This window comes from Schistocerca cancellata, chromosome 2 (assembly GCF_023864275.1).
Source record: "Schistocerca cancellata isolate TAMUIC-IGC-003103 chromosome 2, iqSchCanc2.1, whole genome shotgun sequence".
NCBI classification, from domain to species: domain Eukaryota; kingdom Metazoa; phylum Arthropoda; class Insecta; order Orthoptera; family Acrididae; genus Schistocerca; species Schistocerca cancellata.
The window spans coordinates 205749675-205772823 of record NC_064627.1 but is presented as its reverse complement, the minus strand read 5'-3'; the positions used below and the strand labels follow the sequence as shown (position 1 = coordinate 205772823).

General features: G+C 43.0%; 1 protein-coding gene across 4 annotated transcripts in view; it reads right to left on the bottom strand.

The window, feature by feature from the left end:
• Positions 1-22931, bottom strand: part of LOC126161534 (stress-activated protein kinase JNK) — a 566777-nt gene extending 543846 nt beyond the window's left edge. For 2 of the 4 annotated variants that reach the window (XM_049917454.1, XM_049917457.1), the window contains exon 1: positions 22805-22931. The gene's annotated coding sequence lies outside the window, so the exon portion shown is untranslated. The remainder of the gene's footprint in view (positions 1-22804) is intronic. The other 2 variants (XM_049917458.1, XM_049917455.1) reach the window with 2 other exon arrangements.
• Positions 22932-23149: the final 218 nt, after the last annotated feature.

The window sequence follows — 23149 nt, the reverse complement described above, 5'->3', positions numbered from 1 at the left end:
CGTCGTTACAATGCTGAGTGTCAAGGTCTTAGTGCACTGAGGACCAGTGATACACCACGTAAGGCGTCCTTCCCCAAAAGGCTCGTACTTCTGTAGGATTTTGAAAATAGAAGGTCAAACCCCAAGGGGGACCAGCACACGGAAGGCCGAAACGGTTGAAACTCCTTTTAGTCGCCTCTTACGACAGGCAGGAATACCTCGGGCCTATTCTTACCCCGGACCCGCAGGGGGGGGGGAGGAGGGGGGGGGGCGTGGCAGGCTAACGGCAGCTATCGGCGAGGGTTACGATCACGTATGCACTGCTAATGCTCAGACAGCGACTGCGGCGATCGGCGAAATCGTCGCGAAGCGACACTGTTTGGCGAAAACAATTCTCTTGCCCTAAAAGAACACCCCCGCGCGCGCACACACATATGAGGTGCGACAATAAAGTAATGAGACATGTGAAAAGAAATGTTGTTTACCGTTTTAGTCAAGTTTAGTGTTGTCTTCTTCAAAGTAATTCCCTTCTGATTGCACACACTTTTCCAGCGCTTCTGCCATTGATGATAACATTTCTGGAACTCATCTTCTGTAATATCCAAGACCCTCGTCACAGCTTTTTGGACATCTTGTGTTGTTTGAAAATGGTGTCCCTTGACCGCCGTTTCCACTCTTGGAAATAGAAAAAAAAGTCGCACGGAGCGATATCTGGTAAATAAGGTGGCTGTGGTAGTACTGAAATTTGTTTTGAGGTTAAAAATTGCTGTACTGACAGAGCAGTACGGGATGGCGCATTATCGTGATGTAGAATCCAATTATCAGCAATGTTGGCACGGACACGAAGAACTCTTTTACGAAGTCTTTCTAAAATTTCTTTGTAGTAATATTGGTTAACTGTTTGTCCAGGAGGCACCCACTCTTTATGAACAATTCCCTTCGAATCAAAGAAGCACACAGGCATGCATTTCACTTCTGGCTTCGACTTGCGACCTTTTTTTGGTCTGGGTGATCCCTTTGAGCACCATTGCGAACTTTGGCGTTTTGTCTCTGGATCGTACTGAAGAAACCAACTTTCATCACCAGTGATAACACGGCTCAACAACTCTGGATTGATTTCCGTTTGCTCTTAACAGATCGGCTGCCACATTTTTCCCTTTTTCTCGCTGTTGTGGTGTGAGATTTTTGGGGGCCATTTTTGCACATATCTTTCTCATACAAAGATTTTCAGTTATTATTAGACGAACCGTTTCTCGATTGATGTTCAGGTCTTCTGCAATCATTTTTACGGATAATCTTCGATCAGATCGTACGAGTTCACGCACCCTGGCCTAGTTGTCATCGGTCCGTGAGGTTGATGGTCGTCCAATGCGGTCTTCATCTTCAACATTCGTTCTGCCTTCACTAAACATTTTATGCCAACGAAAAACTTGAGCTCTTCACACGACCTCCTGTCCTAAAGCCTTCTAAAGCTTACTGTAAGTTGTCGTCGCGTTTTCACTCAATTTAACGCAAAAAGAAATGGCATACCGTTGTGCAATATTAAGCGGTTCCATTTCCGTGACGAGAGACACAAACACGTGTTAAACAGAACTCACGACTGAGCAGTTGCATCGATGTGCCCCTTGGACTAGAAGCAGCTTATAGACCAAATTCAAAGATCTTGTGCCTACGCAAGCCTGCCACATCTTGCAAAGAAAATCAGTCTCATTACTTTATTGTCGCACCTCTTATATATACATATAAGCGCTCGCGCGTATCTAAAAGTTACAGTAAAAAGCGAAAAGCAATGGAACGAGTTAAAAATAGTACAGCAGATACCTTTGGCTGATTGACTATAGGAATAAAAAGAATAAGCCAGCCATGCTGCAACACACTAAAGTCCCCAGCCTAAAAACTTAGGCCACACTCCAGACACTTTACAACAATTGTAAAACCTTGACCACACTCATCATCAGCTAAAATAGTGATTTGCATGCCACAGGCATCAGAGACTTGGGCGACTTCTCGCCGGAGTAAAAAGCCATCATGTGTTAGAGGGCAGTGGCCAATTCGGAGGCAGATCAGGGCCACAGTATCCGGCGAAGAGACCGGCAGGAGGAACGCCACAGCCGGATGGTTGCCTACACGAACTGCAACTTACTGTCCCTCACTGCCAGCCATTCATACCGCAACTGCATGCATCTCCGACTCACTAGCGAAATGAGAGCCTGTGGAGGAACAGCACATTGTCTCACGTCATGTTCTCTGCAAGCCTCCTTGGCGGCTTGGTCTATCTGTTCATTTTCCCAAATTCCCAGGCGCCGCAGTACCCAGCGTTGCCCCCACTGTTGAAGAAAGAAAAGAAGGTCATGTATTAACTAAAGTAAATTCTCCGCTGTGCACATGTACTGCTACTATTGTAGAGCACCAAAGAAATCTGGGCAGGTGAGAAACTATTTTCCCTGAAGACGCCTCATTTATTCGAGTGACCTGCACGCACTGAGCTCTGCACTCAATCCAGTACATTTACACAGAAGGCGAATCTTTAAAAGACGGGCAGGGAACAAAACTGAACAGCCAAGGAGGTCCCCTTGTTTGGAACAATCAAAAGTGTTGAAAAGCAGAGATCGAAACGTAAAATCTGGAGTGCAATTTTTCTTAAAACTGATCACGTTTAAAATAATTCTAAGCCTCTGTAGTAGCCAAGGTCGAAATCTGCTCCAACAGCGGTGTAAAAGTTTTAAATGGCAATTCCTCGCACGGGATGCATAGGGCATAAAAAAGCCTTTCCACTGGTGGTCGAGAGACAGCATCCTACGCAAGTGAGTATGGCGTGAACAGTATAAGCCTGTCGAACCTCGATGAGTCATCGCCTGATACGAGGCGGCCTACTAGCCTCAGCGCAAACGCTCTGTATGAGTAAGTTCTAAAGGTCCCAGTTACCAGCCGAACTCTTTCATGGAGCCTCACGTCCAACAGTTTTACGTAAGAGAATCTTGCAAACCCTTACACTGTCCACTCAATCCCGACATCGCACGAACGCCCCGTGAAACATGCGGACGAGTTCGGTTTGCTCCCCATGACTTGTGGCTAAAATACTTTAAAATAGTGAATACTTTGAGGGACCATCTTTCCAGGTCACTAAAGGGATGGCAACCACGAAGTTTAGAGTAAACAATGAGGCCCAGAAACCAAACTATATCTTTACAATTAAGATCAGTGTCCCACGTCCCCAACCCAGGAAAGTTTAAAACAAAACGCGAACGGTTAAAAAAACGCGAACGGTTAAAAACAACGCACACAGACTTCTTGACTGAGAAATTAAAATCCCTCTTCTCAGCATACTTCTCCAACCGAGGAATATTCAGCAGCAGTTGACGAATTACAGTTGCAAGGCTAAAGGAGGAATTTAGGCGGAAGTCGTCAACGAATAACATTGGAAAGGACGTTTAACTCTCGATGTTACACTAGTAATAGTTATGGCAAAGACGGTAACACATGAAACGCTACATTGAAGAACACTGTTCTTGTTGATTCGAGGCGTCTGCTTCTGTTCTCTAGCTCAAAGTGGTCACAGAGGACGTCACCGAATTCGATATCGAAAACAGTGTGGTGAGGGGCACGGTCATATTAAGATGGAAAGACATCCTCGAAACCCCATTCACGGAACTGCTCGGTGTGCCTCCAAGTAGTATCGTAAGGCTTCTCGGTGTCAAAAAATATACCTACTAGGCGACGTCTGAGTAGGAAAGCCTGTTATATAGTCGCTTCCAGTAGGACCAGATTATCAAAGTTGGATGGACACCATCTGAACCAACCTTAGAAGCTACTAAGATGCTGCCTCGATTTCAAGATCCAGGTAAGGTGGCGGTTGACTATCCGCTTCAAGATCTTACCCACGCAGCTAGTGAGTGCAACACTATCATGACCACTCGGGTCTGTACTTTTTTTCTGTCACCAGCCTTCTGAATGGCTTGATGCGGCCCGCCGCGAATCCCTTCCTGTGCCATTCTCTCTATCTTCTACGCCCTCAATTATTTGCTGGATGTATTCCAATATGTCTTCCATCTACAGTTTTTTCCTCTACAGTTCCCTCTAGTACCATGGAAGTCATTCGCTGATGTCTATACAGATGTCCTAACACCCTGTCCCTTCTTCTTGTTAGTGTTTTCCATATATTCCTTTGCGCGCCGAATACGTGGTGAACGACCTCATTCCTTATCTTTTCAGTCCACATAATTTTCAACATCATTTTGTAGCACCACATCTCAAATGCTTCGAGTCTCTTCCGTTCCAGTTTTCCCACGGTTCAAGTTTCACCAAGCTATGCTCCAAACGTACATTCTCAGAAATTTCTTCCTCAAATTAAGCTCTATGTATGATACAAGCAGACTTCTCCTGGCCAGGAATACCTTTTAGCCAGTGTTAGTCTGTTTTTGATGTCCTCCTTGCTCCATCCTTCATGGGCTATTTTGCTGCCTTGGTCGCAGAACTCCTTAACTTCATCTACTTCGTGATCACCAATCGTCATCTAATGTTTCTAGCTGTTCTCATTTCTACTACTTCTCATTACTCTCGTCTTTCTTCGATTTACTCTCAATCCATAATCTGTACTCTTCAGATTTTTCATTTCATACAGCAGATCATGTAATTCATCACCACTTTCAGTGAGTATAGCAATGTAGTAAGCGAATCTTATCATTGACATCCTTTCACCCCGAATTTTAATTCCACTCTTGAACCTTTCTTTTACTTCCGTCATTGCTTCTTCGATATACACGTTGAACAATAGTGGAAAAATACTGCACCCCTGTCTTACACCTTTTTTAACCCGAGCACTTCGTTCTTGGTCTTTCGCTCTTAATGTTCCCTTTTGGCTCTTTTACATATTGTAGTACGTTACCCGTCTTTCCCTATAGCTTACCACTATTTTTCTCAGAATTTTGAACATCTTGCACCGTTTGATATCGCTGAACGCTTTTTCCAGGTCAACAAATCCTATGAACGTGTCTTGATTTTTCTTTAGTCTTGCTTCCATTATCAACCGCAACGTCGCAACTGCCTCTCAGGTGTCTTTACCTTTCCCAAAGTCAAAATGATCGTCGTCTAACAAATCCTCAGTTTTCTTTCCCATTCTTCTGTATATTATTCTTGTCAGCAACTTGGATACATGAGCTGCTAAGCTGATTGTGCTGTAAGTCTGGCACTTGTTAGCTCTTGCAATATTCAGAATTGTGTGGATGACGTTTACCCGAAAGTCTGATAGTATATCGTCGGACTCACACATTTTACAAACCAACGTGAACAGTCATTTTGTTGCCACTCCCGTCAATGATTTTAGGAATTCAGATGGAATGTTATCTAACCTTTGCGCCTTATTTGTCTTCCAAAGCTCTTTAAAATTCTGATTCTAATACTGGATCCCCTATCTCTCCTATATTGACTACTGTTTCTTTTACTATGAAGCCGTCAGGCAATTCTTCCCCTCCACAGGCACTCTATCCACCTAACCCCTCTCTCCTCTGCTTTTAACAGTGCAATTCCCATTGCACTCTTGATGTTACCACCCTTGCTTTTAATCTCACTGAAGGTTGTTTTGACTTTGCTGTACTTTGATTCAGTCCTTCCGACCATCATTTCTTTTTCGATTTTTTCATATTTTTCATGCAGTCATTTCGCCTTAGCTTCCCTACACTACCTATTTATTTAATTCCTAAATGACTTTTTTCTCTGTATTTCTGATTTTCTTTGAACATTTATGTACTTCCTTCTTTCATCGATCAATTGATGTACTACTTCTGTTACCCATAGTTTTTCTTTGCAGTTACCTTCTATGTACCTACGTTTTTCTTCCCAACGTGTGTTATTGGCCTTTTGATACCCATTCCTCTTCAACTGAACTCTTCTTTGCGTATTTATTCTTCCTGAATATCTCATAAACTTCAGATCTGAATCTACATCTGGGGACGCAAGCTATCAGTGCAGGACACCATACAGATGATCCTGCAAAACCATATAACGTAAAATCACGCTTTCAATAAACAAAACCCACTGACGATGACACAGATGCCGAAACATGTTTGGGTAATAAGAAAAAACAATGCTTTTGCGTAAAAAGCGGAACCTTTATCCTATAACACCGTTATCGGTGTCTATTTGTTGCCGATTCTGATATGAATAAACCTATCACTGAAGTGTTCACAGCAACTCACTCTCTCACCTTCCTATTCATAACGAATCCTGCTCCCGTTGTACCATTTTCTGCTGCTGTTGATAGTACCCTACACTCTTCTGACTCGAAATTACCATCTTCTTTCCATTTGACTTCACTGATCCCCACTGTATCTAGATTGAGCCTTTGCGTTTTCCTTTCCAGATTTTCTTCATTCCCTACCGCGTTCACGCTTCTGACATTCCACGCCCCAGCTCATAGAACGTTATCCTTTCGTTCTTATTCAATCTTTTTCTCATGGCCACCTCCCCGTTGACATTTCGCTCCCGGAGAACCGAATGGGGGACTATTTCGGAATCTTTTGCCTATGATTTGATTACCATGACTTTTTTTCCACTTATAGGCCACATGGCCTGTGGATACACATTATTTGTCTTTAATGCGTGGTTTCCATTGCCTTCTGCTTCCTCATGCCGTTGATCAGTGCTTTTTCTTCAGCCTTCAGGGGCAGTTTCCCACCCAAAGGGCAAGAGAGTGAACCAAGCCTCTGTTTGCTCCTCCAGGTGGCAGGATGAGCGTGACTTCTTACGCCGGAAGTCTTCGTCTGGCATTGTTGTTTATTTTTATTGAACATTTAAACGGCGGTGGGGCTAGAAACCGGGACCGAGGACCTTATAATTACTAATCAAAGACGCACTTCTAGATCACAGTCCTTAGTGGATTTAAAATCGACTTTCACCGTGAGCTGGGAAAGTGTCCTGACGTCCACATGAGTATAAAAAGGTCGAGGAGTATCAGTCTGCTCTGGCCTAAAACGTGCCGTTATGTAGTGGGATTGATGCTATTGTAACAAGGTGACGCGCCACCAGCTGCAAATAACATGCGGAATTCAGGTCATACATGAAAAAAGGCAGATGTTTTAATCGGTGGTGGAACTGTAGTCCCACCTGCCTTTCTCAGCAGCCACTCTCTAAGTCTGGAAAGCTGACTGGCAATGGCGGTACCTGTAGAAAAATTGGCCGCCGTAGTCTGGGCAATGTCTCGTGGGTTTGTCTGGATAGATGTCTTTGCGGCGAGCTCACAGCTCCTCTGCCGTAGCGTGTGTGACTCCATTGTTTCACATGTATTGCTAAAACGCGCGAGGAAATGAAATTGTGAGCTCGCTATAATACACTGACTGGGCAGTGCAATTATAAATGCCCATTCACCCGGAAATTTACCCAAAGCGGTTTTAAGCGCCCAAAATCTGGACATTATATTTAAATTTGAATGTATAATTTACGATTTAAAATAAGGGACGGGACGATCCTCACGATGTTAAAACTAAGTAAAAGTTTACACTTAAACATACGTATGTTATTCATTGTCTTTATTAATGAGGACGAAAGTAAAGAAGCGAGAAGTGAGGCTTTTTTTTCCTTTCTTTTTACCAGTTGTACTTTTCTCTCTCTCTCTCACACACACACACACACACACACACACACACACACAGCGTTGACCATCTGTGTAGTTACACGCTGGTATAAAAAAAGCATTGTCCTTAGGTCATCGTTTTGTAATGTAACACACTTTATAATCCGTTCAAATCTCTGCGTATTATTAAAGAATGATTATTAACAACAAAATTATTACTGAATGTATTGAACAGCTGGCATGTGTTTCCAGGTGATAACTGTATTCTTAAATAATAATGTGTGTTCAATGAATGTATGTATGTTGTATTGTCACGTGTAGCGACGTTTTGAGACTAACTATAGTTTTCTATTTGCTTCTTTCTTCATCTACTTTTGTAAGACTGCACCGCTGTGAAGATAAAATGAGAACACTAACATTAAAAAGATTTAATAACAAAGAATCTATGTTCAAGACGTTGAATCGTCCGATTCCCATACTAGTCGATTCCTTGAGAAACAGTGAGTCTTGGAATCGTGGAATCGGAACATGGCGCATCCCTAATTAAAATCACTATGCATAAACTTATTTTACTCTAATTTTCGCAGTAGTAGAGTGTAACTAAAAATATTACCTACAGGCTAGAAACTTAATACAAATTATAATTTCATAAATTACTTTCAAACTTGAATGTCGGTTTCTTATTTTATTACGTGCTATCCCAAGAACTGACATCACTAAAGATGTAACAAGTTACGTTTACAGTCCGATTTATTTCCCCTAATGTCCCTCATAACTCTCCATCAGCTTTTTCAAGTTGGTTACCCAACCATTACAGAAGCAGTGTTGCAAAACACCCTTTCCAATGCAAAATATCAGCTTAAATTTTTTTTATAATCGCCGCCTACCAGCTAATCTTTGAAACGCATAAATGTCCGGGCAATTACAAATTTTGGGCATTGGCCCCAACTTCTTACCACGTGTACTGCAGCAACTCGACGTGGTATGGCCTCAACAAGTAGTTGAAAGTCCCATGCAAAAAATACTGAGGCCTGCTGGCTCTATAGCCGTCCGCAATTGCGATAGTGTTGCCGGTGCAGGATTTTCTACAGGAAATGATCTCTTGATTATGTTCCACAAATGTTCGATATGATTCACGTCGGGCGATCTGGGTAGCCAAATCATTCTCTGGAATTGTCCGGCTCATTGTAATCCAAAAAAATTCCATCATTGTTTGGGAACATTTAATGTCCATGAATGGCTGCCAATGGTCTCCGAGTAGCCGAACATAACCACTCCCAATCAATGATTAGTTTCTTTGGGCCCCACACCATTACGGAGCCACCACTCGCTTGTACAGTGCCTTGTTGATAACTTGGGTCCATGGCTTCGTGGGGTCTGCGCCACACTCGAACCATACCATCAGCTATTACCAACTGAAATCGAGCCTCATCTGACCAGGCTACGGTTTTCCAGTCGTCTGGGGTCCAACCGATATGTTCACGAGCCCCGGAGAAGCGCTGCAGGCGATATCGTGCTGTTAGAAAAGGGACTCGCGTCGGTGGCCTATTGGGTTGGGTTGTTTTAGGGGAAGGAGACTAGACAGCGAGGTCATCGGTCTCATCGGATTAGAGAAGGACGGGGAAGGAAGTCGGCCGTGCCCTGTCAAAAGGAACCATCCCGGCATTTGCCTGGAGCGAGTTAGGGAAATCACGGAAAACCTAAATCAGGATGGCCGGAAGCGGGATTGAACCGTCGTCCTCCCGAAGGTGGTCTATTGACGTAGCCCTTTAAAGCTAAATTTCACCGCACTGTCCTAACGGGTAAGTTCGTCGTACGTCCCACGTTGATTTCTGCTGTTATTTCACGCAGTGCTGCTTGTCTGTTAGCACTGAGAACTCTACGCAAAAGCCTCTGCTCTCGGTCGTTAAGTGAAGGTTATCGGCCACTGGATTGTCCACTGTGAGAGGTTAATTCCTGAGATTTGATATTCTCGGCACACTCTTGACACTGTGGATCTCTGAATACTGAATTACCAACGATTTCCGAAATGGAAGGGGCATGTGCGTAGCTGCAACTACTACTCCGCGTTCAAAGTCCGTTAATTCCCGTCGTGCGGCCATAATCACGTCGGAAACCTTTTCACACGAAACACCTGAGTACAAATGAGAGGTCCGTCAGTGCACTGCCCTTTTATACCTTGTGTACGCGGTACTACCGCCATCGGTATATGTGCACACTTTTGTCACTTGAGTGTAAATCGCTCGTGTGCGTAGAATCTTACATCTAAAGATTTGTCTCCGTTTTTTCCACTGCATGGGAGACGGCGTTCGTCACGTGACGTTCCGGACGGCGCTGGGCTAATCACGGCAGCTACGAGATCCAGTTGTTCGCTGGCGCCCCTGGAGGAGACGGAGGCGGTGTTTCGGCGCTGCAGCGAGGTGCCACTCGGCGGCGGCGGCGGCCCCAGGGCGCCCGTAAACACCGGCGGCGCCCCCTCACGCCGGCGAAGGGAAATCCATCTTACGGCATCGCAAAACGGTATCGATTGGCCGCCTTCACTGCTGCTACGTGCCGCGCCTTCTCTAAACAGGGGAGGCGGCGCCCAGAAACATCGATGAAACAAACACGCTGTCCTCCGGGGCGGCAACGTCGCGCACACGTGGCCGCTCGGCTTAGCTTGGCTGCCGAGGCACTGCGTGTATAGCTACGTAACACGGCGTAACGCCTACAGAACCAACAAGCCGAACGGAGCGACGGGTGAATCACGCCCTCCCGCCGAATCCCGTTTACAGGTGCCCGCCTGTGACGCAAACTGCCCGCCCACCTCCGCTACCGCGTCGCGTCTCAACACAGCCGCAGTCTCGCCAAGGTATGACTCAAACATCCGCTCGAGCGGAGTCTCAAGCTCCGCGGCTTATTATACTCGTTGCATAAACAAATAAAAAATTAACAGTGATAGCAACGGAAACTGCTTGGTGTGTTTTATTCCTTGTAATCAAACACATACTTTACAGTGCAGAATAACAATAACTATCATTTTTGCAAGAACACTTTTCTGCTATTCGCGAGCAGTCGCCGTAACGATTAAGCGAAAGGGCTCAATAGACACTTTTCAACCTCATTCCCGCAATAATGAATTGAGTTTTTACATCCTTCCATCAAACTTCGTGACTTCCTTCATTTATTCTACTTTTGACAATTCTGCACTGGAATTTGCTGACTTTTCAAGATTTTAAGGAAATTTCATGATGCACACCAACAATATTGGGAGATGTCAACTGACCTCTGCGTAACTATTTCGTGAATATTACAAAGGTAACTGCGTTGCAAGTCGCTTTGATTAATAACTGCTCCCTCAAATGATGGTAATGCTCATTGTCGAAAAAGTTATCACACTGAAGATCGTAACTTTTCACTCATATTTTATGTGACTGCTGCTGTTATTCGCATCAGAGTGGTCTTACTAACGTATTCTTGAGAATTCGGAACTGAATCAGAAAAAGCCTATTTGGCGTAATGAGGCCATTTTCTGCCAGAGACAACTGGGGATGAAGTACATATCTTTTCACCTCGGTTATCTTCGCGACAGTTTCTGAAGTCAACTGGCGCAACAATGAAAATGACAGCTATATCAGAGTTGCCAGGTATGTCGATATTTCGAATAGTAACTATCTAGCGACTGGTTATTAAATTTAGCTAGTAAAAGAATTACTTTGCGACTTATGGGTATTTTCTATTACCTGAACGCAAATGGTTCAAATGGCTCTGAGCACTGTGGGACTTAACTTCTGAGGTCATCAGTCCCCTAGAACTTAGAACTACTTAAACCTAACTAACCTAAGGACATCACATACATCCGTGCCCGAGGCAGGATTCGAACCTGCGACCGGAGCGGTCGCGCGGTTCCTGACTGTAGCGCCTAGAACCGTTCGGCCACACCGGCCGGCCTGAACGCAAATAAAACGAATATGGGACATTTGCTCATCGGGGGCATCATTGTTAACGATGCCAGCTAAACATACGATTATTTTCTGTCTTTCTCACTGCTGATGTTGCTTTCTTTCATGGCGCAACGAAATCTGACACTCTAATAGCAAAACAATTGTACTCCCTTTTCACTGGTGCTGGTCTTGCATTCTTTCATGGTGCTGTAACAGTCTACCCTAGTTCTCGCTGCCTTGGCTACTGTTATTAAGTGAAATCCATCCTTTTTGAGATAAATAAAGTCAGGCTACTTTATCAGCACATGGATGTCAAAACCGGACATGCCTATGATGATGATAAAATGTTGGTCGTGCTACTAGCTACAATGGTTTACAAATTTGTTTTTGTGCAAAAAGGCTTGCAAGAAATAATGTATTTCACTGATAATGATCTAGGATACCTATACAATAAAGCTACTGACCTAGTTTCAGAATGTCATCGTGTGTTGTCAAAAATTACGCTCGGAGAGAGTAAGTTGCTCAATCGCAGATCACAGCAAAGTAGTGTATTACGATATTAATTTACCAACTCCTAAAAAGGTTGACCAAGAGCTTGAATCATTTTAAGATACGCCAATATTTCTGTCCTAAGATTGCCTCTCACAACCATTAAAAGTGAATGTCAAATATTTGCCATTCATAGTTATTACATAAAAAATTATATGGATGTTACTGAGAATCAATATAACTCCAATGATCAAGTCAACTTGGCTGATTTTAAGGACGGAGCGTTTTGACTAGTTTGTATAAATTTTGGCTAACAGTTTCACATTAAAAAATGCTGCATCTGCGTTATTGCTTATCTTACTATCTATCACTAATTCTTTAGTGGAAAGACTGTTCAGCATTATGAATACAACAAAAACAAAAGTCAGAAATGTGAGAGGCAGTCAAATGATAACGAGGAAAAAAGTAAACTGCTTATTATTTCAAATTAATACTGTACCTGTTGATATATTTATCCTACTGTGGGACAAGTCGGTCGATGCCTTCGTGGTAAAATGTTTCCGGCTGTCTGTGGAATCATTACTGTGCCCAGGCGTCACCTCTTCATTTGTTATAACAAACCTGACAAATTTGGCTGAGATTTTGGACAGCTACTGATGTGACATCCACACTTGCAATCCCTTCCCATGTCTTGGTAAGAAGGGATACCGACCACATAACCAATCATTGGGAGTGTCTTTTATTCTTTGCCTTATGGAGCCTTTTCTAAACCAAGGGAGGAACATGACAACCGACAACTTCTTCGCACACCCTTAGGTGGCCAAATATCTTCAACACAACAAACCGTTATTAGTGTGAATAATGAACTAGATTCGCCACGATATCCTAACCGCGTGAAGAATAATTTACATTCAACCATCATCCTGAAAAAGATTGCTAAGCCGCAATGCACCCCGACAGTGTACCATGGGATGATTAAGAATACTATTGTTATCACCACCACCACCACCACCACTAGCAGCAGCAGCAATAGTACTACCACCAGAAGAAGTACTGTCAGTATTAACTTAGTTAGTTTATAGTCAGTATTACTTACATTGTCCCTATAGAAACTCAAATCACTTTAATACTTCTTGCACATTGCAACTGTTATTTCTTAGGTAACTATGGTGTAAAAAAAGGTACTGTATCTGTGAAGCCCTGGCTCGATATAAGAAAGGGAATTGGTTGGTTGGTTTGGGGAAGGAGACCAGACAGCGTGGTCATCGGTCTCATCGGATTAGGGAAGGATGGGGAAGGAAGTCGGCCGTGCCCTTTCATAGGAACCATCCCGGCATTTGCCTGGAGTGATTTAGGGAAATCACGGAAAACCTAAATCAGGATGGCCGGACGCGGGATTGAACCGTCGTCCTTCCGAATGCGAGTCCAGTGTCTTAGAAAGGGAATGAAAGCCCTTATAAGATGTGGTTAAATAAGTAAATAATGACATAAAAATAACAAAATTACTTTTTGCACAGAATATCCTGATATTGCAAAAGCAAAGAAGGAAAGATGGAATCAATCTCTATATCTTCTATAATGCCACGAAGTTTGGTGTGACTCGTTGATCAAATGATTGGACGAAATAGACGATGAAGTTGTTCTAATATCGTAGAGATGGCAGCAGTTTATATAAGGATCATCTACAATAAAATAATCAAAAACGACCTACAGAAGACGGCATCCACTCTTCAACTCACGAATCGGAAACAACAAAGAGTTGTATAGGGACAAGAACCCAATCGAACGAATAAGCGGATGTAGGTTCGGACAAATCAAAAAGGTGTCATTCGGAACGTGCAAAGAAAACAAGACGGACGACAGGTTTGCGAAATGCAAAAAATATATTTGCGAAAAATTAGTACGAAAAGTACCAATACTCTGCTTAAAGTGAGGTTTCAATGTTCTCAAACAAACAAATGAAACAAATTACGATTTTCAGGAACTATAGAAATGTCTGGGTACATAAGCTTTGTTTTGTATCCAAAACAGCAATTTACGCTCTAAAACTTCGGGATGTGATCTGATTGAAACGTATACATAACATACAAATAAAGGGAAAAAATATCGGTCTTACTTTAAAGTGTAATGGATTTTTAATGAAAATAGCATTAGGAGCCAAATGATCCTTCCAGCTACTCTAGTGTCAAGTGGCCCAAACACTGCAGAGGGATCTCTGGCAACAAGGCAGCGATATCGCTTGCTTCGACAATACCACGAACGATTTACCGAGCAATTTCGAACTGTATTCCGAACGGCACAGCGTTGTCAAGTTCAACTACGGAAAATGAAATATGTTTACCTGAGGTGATAGTTGATAAGCGTAAACAGATTAATACTAGTATAAAAAAGAAAAAACCCAAGAGCAAACGGGAGCTGACGATCATGGAATTTGTTCCGGTACTCTTTTCTTGGAGATTGTTACGGAATTGTCAGAGTACACGATATGTTTCATTAACGCCAAATGTGTTGTGCGCTTCTATTCAGTCTGTGTTTTCAGTTTGACTACATGTTATGTAATGGCTTTGCAATCTCGATGCATCTACAAAAATGTTATATGCTATTGATAATTCTGGTTGCAAATTCTGTAAGGGAGAGTCACATTAAATGAGATGACAAAGGAATTACGTATAGCTGTAGAATACGTATACTCTCACATTCACATTAAACACTGCATCATTTACTTCAGAGACGAAAAATTTAATAGAGTCCCTTGGTGTGTCAAAAAAAAAAAAAAAAAAAATATCCAGCTGGAGCTGTGACTATTACTATGAAGTTTCAATTAATTTCTACGTATATAAAACAAGATTCAAATTTTTGCTCACTGCAAAATCTAATAGTATCAATGTTTTTATTTTTTTACTAGCTGATAAACCCGGCACTTATTCATTATGCCAATTTTCTATTAGAAACTACAAAATAAAACAACAACAAAAAACGAGAGTACGTGCAGCGTAATATCGCGAACAGGTTCTGTACGCTGGGCGCAGCTGCTTCGTGTGCCTACAACGTGATTTCGTACATGTCTAGCTAAGGCAACGCCTGTTCACAGCTCTGCAGACGGATACTGTTTTCACCTACATCTGTTTGCGGTTAGCAGTTGAAAGCAGTCAAAAGCGCTGCCAGATGTAAGGAATTTACTTAAGCTGACTGGACTGTAGGAGTGTCTTGGTAATAAGGAATAAATGTATTAAAATTCATGCACGATGGGGCATTTTTTCACGCATTACAATGCTTATGACGTCATACCTCCTGAACTATGAGAGACAGTTCTTGCCCGACACCGATGGCTATCCGACTGTAACGGATATTTGTACCAAGTTTGGCTAAAATGTTTCCAGTGGTTTAGGAGTAAATGTGAAAAACACAAACATGTAAGCGTGCGCGCCCAACTAGGTCGTCATCTCCACTTTTCAGACTTGTTCGTGCTCCCTGAATAACTATATACTTTGACGTACGGTCCCTACTCCACGTGGGTATAACGAAACTAAATAGAAGTACACAACCACGCTTAATAACTAGTTAAAAGAATTGCAGCCACGCAGTCATACTGCCACACACCACGTGCGATTTAACTTGCTGGGAGTTACGAACGATCAGCGATTTGCCCACAAACGTCCGATTTGCAGACAGCTCGCGCACCATCGCTCGTGTGTGGGGTTCTTAGACTAACCACACATCCGAGCTTAAGTCGTACTTTCATTCTCACTGATTTTCCTACTATAGTAAGTCTGCAAACCGAAGAACAAGTAGGCGAGTCCCTACGTTCCCTACCCAACTGAGTCACAAAGTGCACCCGCGCACTGTTTACACTAACATGATTCGCCCGCAAGTGTTGATTTTTCACTAAATGCGTTAACACTATCCTGAATACAGGGATTTCCAATTAAGAGGACCAGCGCAAGGCACTCATGTCAGCAGTACGTACTTAAACCACTATACGAGCCTTTGTAGTGCTAGACGGGAAACTTGAAACTTTATGTTCCTGTACAGTATTTGTAGCGTTCTTCCAGTAAACGTCATTTCCCACACTAACAGCACTGCACGCTCTTCAGTTTACATACGGACTAGTTACTTCCTAACAGACAATATATTTCACCCACTGACAGCAAACTAATTATCCAGCACGGCAACACATTTCTATATACGCTGTATAAGTCAGATCAATAGACATACATGATTCATCCCTTGTAAACCATTAATTTGTAAGTAGAAAGCACTGCTAAACGTTTGGAATAATAGGTTTATACCAGAACAACAAAACACCTATCCTCCTCCATAAGCTGTTATTTTGTTAAAATATTACTAATTTGTCATTAACGATCCTTATCTTAAACATACCACTTATGTATTTGTACGAAGTACAATAGGCGAATCACCTTAAATACTACGACAATATCGTACTTCACGCAAATGGAACGTCTTAGGATGCAAAAACATTTATAGAGCGACTAGTATTTACAAGGCGGCCATGTTATGTTTATATTTTGATGTTTCGTGCGAACACATTCTGTTAATCTTCTATAACGATAGCATACACCATCAGATGTTATGCATGAATACAAAATCTTGTGTATAAAAAATGTTAAAATCATAGTACAACTAAAACGTTAATTTAAAAGCGTAGAAAACTGCTATGAAACGAGAAACATGCTCTACCACTGCAACATTCCATGTACGTCACCAGCACAAAATCGTTGAGAAATATTTACACACCAGCAGTGTACCATATATATATATATATATATATATATATTATTCTTTTCTATCTAGTAAAGCATACGACTGACTAAACACGCTGCAACTCAACTAACTAGCAATCATCACGTCACTGAAGCAAACATTACAGAAACTTTGCAGATTATTCTACCATCTCAATGCTATCAAGAAATAATCTGAATGCATCACATTAATATCTCTCTTCATTGCCGGTTTTCCGCATGCGCATTACTTTGACAGTACTTTCAGTCCCTCATTTATTCTACAACTTTCAAAATATCAAAGCCTTGACCAGAAAGCATTGAGTAGTTCACGTACTTACTAAACTTTGTACGAATGCGGTTTCCATTGATGCGTTGGTTATTTTCTTATGCTCTCCTAGCAACAAAACGGTCATAACTGGATATCTGTTAATGACGTGAAAAACAACACGTCATCAACTCCACAAGCAAAACATCCGTACCCTCATGTCTGATTTACAGTCAGAGCAAGAAGTATTCGGAAACTTAACTTGACAGTCCAAAATATTTGGAGACTGGGTTAATAAAAACTAGAGAAAAGTTAAGACGGTAGTTTGAGTGCTTCAGGTGGTCTACGAAGTCTCTTCCCACTTGAGTAGAACGCGCAGAACCTCCGTACAACCATCTGAAACTGTCAGGAAAGTCCTGCTTTGGGATGATGTTCAGCTCGCGCGACACACCGGCTCACATGTCTGTAAGTCGCAAAGCGTTGATCGTTCCTGTGAATTTCTGCACCCTCGAGCGTTCACACTGATAACACCACGTCTTGTTACCCGTGACGATTTTTTCCAGAGAACAAATGTCGTCGCTTTGCATTTCAATCCAATCACTGCAGGCGTCCATATGTCATTTTTGTTCGGGAGGCGAGGTATGGGGGAGAAACATTACACACACTTTCCTCTTCTTCAAACCATTTTGGAGAACGTCTCGAGCACTTCATTTAGGCTTCCTCCGTTCGTTGTTCCATTGCGACTTGTGACAAACAACGTTGGTACATTAAGGTCGCACGTCAGCTACTTAAAATTGCCCGCACACAACTAACTGATCGAATGCACGTCTATTGTTTACAGTTGTTCATTCTAACTGCCACCGTAGGAATAAAATCAGTCTCTGAACTTTTTGCACGAACGTTGTACTTCATTTCTGGAGCTAGTCCCAACAGATACACAGAGAGAGACGTCCAGTTTTCAATCATAATTGACAAATTACGAAGTATTAAACATGCGCCATGTCATGAATCCGAGCTTAATTTTCCCTTCAAACGCTGTACAGGGACAGTGTAGGTCGAACGTGAACGAAAGTATGTTCATACTTACAACGAATGCTACGACAAAAAATATTTTTGTTTTGGGGCAAATATACACATTAGGACGGGTATTCATACCAAATTCTGCACTTGATATGAGAAGCGAAAAAAAAGCGGAAACAAAGAACATGTCTTGTCAAATATACAGCTGTCTATTCCTTGTGGAGTACCAAAGAACGCCATTGATAGAAAACAGCTAAATAACTATGACAACATTATTTACGCAACGTAATGTTTACTAACTGTACAACGATGCACAAGAGACTGCCTCGTAAACCTCGCAGCTCCAAGATATTTCCACACTCTTTTTAACTAGTGCTCAGAAACTATGGAGCATCTTAGAATCTCTCGTCAGGCGTCATTACACTTAGTTTCAAAATTACTTTGAGAAGTGGTACGCCAATCCATGGCACACAGAGAAACAAAATCGTGGAATTAATGACGGAAGTCTACTGTTTTACGGCTTTGTGCCCTTCCACCGAAAATAAAGGTATGTTTGGGATTGCAAAATTGCCTCCAATACTATATGTCAACAATTCTGCAGCACGACTGTCTTTGTGATATTTAATGCACATTACTATCTGTAACACTGTAATGCATCATATGTTAAGCTTTTAAAGTCAACCTTAACATATATTACGACTAAGTGTCCGGTTCTCTCCATTCACTTACTGTACCTCAATAATTTGGTCGCGTATTAGCCCCGAAACCAAGAAAATCGTATCAAGATGTTCTTCGTAAATGCGCACACATTAGCCCAGCCCAATACCTGGACTTTTTCTCAGTGTATGAATACTTTTCATGTATCATGTAGGATCGATTATCGAAGATTTTGCGTTACTTACTATTGGTATTTCTTTCTACGTTACGTACGAGAAAAAACATTACATTACATGTTATTTCCAGACAGCGTTTCATAACAATACTTCATCTATAAATAAGGAAGCCAAGGCAAATATCTCAGTATCGCTTATATTAATGTATCACAAAGCCACACAAGCACGCAGTGGTGGAGACAACCACGAACTACTTCATAAAATTGACGTTAATATCGTAGGGTCACTTCCGTCAATCGTCTTCAAGCTGCCCTACTTGGATACGTTAAGGGTTTGGCACGAACGCGACACGTAAATCGACACACACTTCTTCAAAAGGGGAAAACGTTTCCACAATACTCGTTTCCGGAGCAAGGATGTCTGCTAATAACCTCAGATGGAGACAAAAAAATGGTTCAAATGGCTCTGAGCACTATGGGACTCAACTGCTGTGGTCATAAGTCCCCTAGAACTTAGAACTACTTAAACCTAACTAACCTAAGGACATCACACACATCCATGCCCGAGGCAGGATTCGAACCTGCGACCGTAGCGGTCGTGCGGTTCCAGACTGTAGCGCCTTTAACCGCTCGGCCACTCCGGCCGGCCAGATGGAGACATTTCCACAAAAACAGTTCTGAGCTTTGTCATGGACGATCTTGCTCCATTTCCGCGATTGGTGTTCTCTGCGCCAAGCTGCTGCAGCTGCCTTGTATTAATATATAGTCACTTAATCGGAGAGCTAATGCAATACCTTTCGGAACGGAATACAGTTGTCAAGGTGGAAAACGAGACACTTAAGCGCAATAGCTCTCATCAGCCAATCAGCTCTTTCACAATGTAACGATCTGAAAATGAGACACACACCGGAGTAGAAACACTGTTTACGCATTTGCTTCCGTTACACGTCACGAAACGCATACCGATGGCAAAGAAACCAGAAGCCACGTAGACAGGAACGTGTATTCTAAACATTTATGTCACGCCAGGAGAATTAGCATGAGCGTTTATTATATACCTTGTCTAAATAAGGATCAGCGGTCAGAAAATCCATTACCACAACGCCCGTAGGAACGAGAAAAACTGGCTCCGTTTTGTGTAACGCCGACGAACTAAGAATGGCGATATAATCGTCTATATAGTGAATCGAATTTCTGGAACGAAATTAAATCACTGCAACGATCTCGTGCCGAACAGAAAAAAACGCTATCAACATACATGAAATTAAGTTTGCTTATGTGTTTGTGAGGCTGTTATTTACTGAAATGTCTAAGACTGCTCATAATACTTCAGCCATTACTTACGCAGGACACATCCTGCTTGCAAATCGCTTTACAATTCTACGCATTCATTCACCCGTATCACATTGCTGTAACTGCAACAACAACATTCCATGGTTTGCCAGCACTGGTAGTAAGAAATTTATTACACATGGCCCAATTACGTAACTCGTCTTCTTTCGCTGAATTCCTCATTTTGACTGAAAGGTTATCACTGAAGATTCTTTCTGTGATCATCTGGCAAGCTATATTATAATACCAACTACACGGATACCAAATCAATACCGGAAGTTTTGAACACCAATACTAACACCAGTAGTTAAAGAAGTCTCGACATTCCCGTCGGGTCGCGTTAGGCGTTGATATCTATTTCGTCTTTTAATCTCTCTGAAAACTGACTTCAAACAACACCTTCAAGTGTAGTATTACGAACATGACAACCCTCTGAAGACGCGCACTTTATAAAAAATATGCCAAGTACAACGACTGCGCCTCGAGTAGCATTGAAACAAGCATGAGGCTGCAGAATCTTACTTGTACATAGCAATGATATTCCATATTCTCAGGATTTGTTTCGCCCTTGGCGCCAAGAAAGTCAATATTCCGCACCCGGCGCCGCTGCTGTGAAGCTGTAATGACAAGAATGGAGCCGAGGGTCCCTCTGTGAAGCCCAAGTGAGCGCTAAACGGCTGTGGAAGCCGTAGCACCGGAGAGACTTAAACGTAGTGCAAGACGCCGCTCATCGCGAAAGTACGCGGACGTTACAAAAGCGCAGGTTTAAAAATACCTCGCGCACACCGCTGCATAGCGAGCAAGCATCCGCCGACGCCACTGTGCGCTGCCGCTTATTCAACTATTCTCTCTCTCTCTCTCTCTCTCTCTCTCTCTCTCTCTCTCTCTGTGTGTGTGTGTGTGTGTGTGTGTGTGTGTGTGTGTGTGTGTGTGTGTGTGTGTGTGTATTTCTGGGAAAAATATGTAAGTTCTTTCCCGTAGCTCATACACTGGCACCACCCTCAACGTTAAAGACTGACACTGGTTAGGATTTTCAGTCAGTCTATGTATAACAATTCAAGTGTTTGCATACGGTAAATATTGTGTTTGTTCTTTCATGTCTTCGATCCAAACGGCTTGCTCGATGAACTTTAAGGCAGGTGCGAGTAAGGGGCATGTACCGGATCACTCTCACTTCTTTCTGCTTGGACAACGAGAAGAGTACTCCGGTATTCTCTATAGAATGCCGAGGAACAAAATCATTATATGATCTGTGTCACTTCGCAACTCATCGCTCTTGGCGCACAACGGTCCACAGCAAGAAAAAATCCTATAAACATACACAATACCACAAGAGAACGATTGGTGTGGTGCTGTGTGCCATCTTGAGCGACTCTGAGAAGCACTAATCCCACTTTACCGACCTAAGATCAATACATGATTATCGTTTTTCGTATGAAAATTACTAATTCCAAGATGTACCCTGAGAGAAGCATAATTAATACCGACAGCGAGAACAACGTACAAATGCCCGTCAGCTCTTGCATAAAAGGGAACATTGAACCTTAATACATTTATCTTGCACTGCAGAAGACCCAGTGTTGTTAATCATATTTTGAAACATAGACTCAGTAAGTTACGTGAGTTATGGTGGTTGGCCACGCCGGTTCAATTTGATCACTTTGTCATATTATATTATTATTTAATAATTAGTCTAGCAATGAATCATAGTTTGAACAACATTACGTTACAAAAGCGTTCCCACAGAGTTCAACTCCACTAAATGGCATACAGAGATAATACATCTTAGACATGCATCAGCTTCAGTGCAGATCTATTAATAATTCTGCGTGCTATACTTATGATGATGTATAGAGCTCTCTCGTAACAAATCACCTTTTAACGGTGCTATGCCCTAGCGACGTTGTAACCATAAGCGACTTTGACTGAAACCGATAAAAACTCATTTAATAAAATACTTGAAACCGCCAACATGAAGTTTCGCGGAACTGTCGTATTTGAATCCAAACATGGTGTCTGTAAGCGATATAAACTGTTTCAAGGTTAAATGTGGCTAACTATCAAGGAATGAATAGTGTGACACAATGTGAGGCTGAGTTCCCTGTGAAGTAACTATCAGCCGGTAGGACCGACGTAGCTGAGCTATATAGGAGCTCAACTGTTTTTTTGAAAAAGACGTTACCTTCAGCAGGAAAATGTTATTCGGGAATCTACACTTGCTGCTTAAAAGGCACCATGTGACGCTTTCTCCAGTAACTAGCAATGTTCGTTATCAATTTGTCTGTCTTCGAAGCATAAGCGATTGGTAAGCAACTGTACGGAACTTTCGTAAGCGTTCGTCCTGACAAAGACGCCTACGTCCGCATTGCGCAAACGGCGAATTTGTATGGCATAAGGCAAGGAGCACAAATTTTTGTTTCAATAGAACGTAAATAATTATCCTTTCGAAACGCTGAGGTTCGTTAATGCGACGAGAACCTGATCCACGTCCTCCACGCAGTTAGTATAGGAGCACACAGTGGTGCTGGTGGCCCCCATGCGACCTGGTGCGGAACAGCGTCACAATGCCGCACTGCCCCGTGCTATGCCGTCCCGGCGGCAGGTGCAGCCGGCGTCGGCGCCGCGCTGCTGGCAGTGGGTGCTGCGAGGGCTTACCTCAGCGGCTGCCGCTGCGCCATGCCCGGGCCGCCATGCACCCCCCATGCACAGCACAGAGTCGGCGGAGCGCGGCAGTCAGCGGGTAGGACGATCTGGGCGGACACACAGGCGGGCGGCCCGCTAGAAGCACACTGACGCCGCCCAGACCGCGCCGCGACGCCAGCGCACCCTGCCACTGCCCCCGCACAGTGCGCATGCGCGGCGAGGCGGTGGCACCGCGCACCGCCAGTCTACGCTCCGGCAGTTCTCGCCAGTAATCAGATCGAACGCCCGCCTGTATGCGACGCACGATACCGTCGCAGTAGCCCACTCTTCGTCTCGGGCCCTGACACACGTCGGTTC